Consider the following 897-nt stretch of genomic DNA (forward strand, 5'->3'; position numbering starts at 1 on the left):
AGAGAGTGAGACACACAGAGAGAGTGAGACACAGAGAGAGAGTGAGACACATATAGAGAGAGTGAGACACAGAGAGAGTGAGACACACAGAGTGAGAGACACAGAGAGAGTGAGACACACAGAGAGATTGAGACACACACAGTGAGATTGAGTGAGACACACAGAGAGAGTGAGACACACAGAGAGAGTGAGGCACACACAGAGAGTGTAACACACACAGAGAGAGTGAGACACACAGAGAGTGTAACACACACAGAGAGAGTGAGAGACACAGAGAGAGTGAGACACACAGAGAGAGTGAGACACACACATATAGTTAGACCCTCCAGAAAAACGCGACCCTGCTTTCGCAGAATTTACCGCATAATCAGCAAAATGGCGCAGATTTTTAAAAGGCCGCATAATCCCCGCATTTTTCCACACAAAGTTGAGAAAAAAAAAGTTAACTCGTCTTGACGTGAAGTAGTGATGATGATGACGTGACGTCATCAGCTCGCGCATCACAGAAGGTAAACAACACCGTAGAGTGAACGTGTGGAACTCACACGATGAACATTTCTGCTAAAGACCGGGCAAAGCAGTACCCCGATGTCTTTCACGAAACTGGGGGGAAACTATTCTGCACCCCGTGCAACTGTGTGTTGGAGCATAAGAGAAAATTGACGGTGACGACCCACTTTGATTCATTCAAACATTCGAAAATGCTTTCTGCTGCTGCGGACAAGAAAGCCAAACAACTCACGTTCACCGAGGCATCAACCTCCAAAACCCTTTCGAGGGCTACAAGAAACGAAGTGAGTAGCCTTCAAGATTGAAGCTGGTCAGATAACGAACGAGTAAAATAAAAACAGAATGAGGCGGAGAAGTGTGTGTGTGTGTGTGTGTGTGTGTGTGTGT

The sequence above is a fragment of the Notothenia coriiceps genome, unplaced genomic scaffold (genome assembly GCF_000735185.1).
Source record: "Notothenia coriiceps isolate Sejong01 unplaced genomic scaffold, NC01 NC01_scaffold00025240, whole genome shotgun sequence".
In the NCBI taxonomy this organism is placed as follows: Eukaryota; Metazoa; Chordata; class Actinopteri; order Perciformes; family Nototheniidae; genus Notothenia; species Notothenia coriiceps.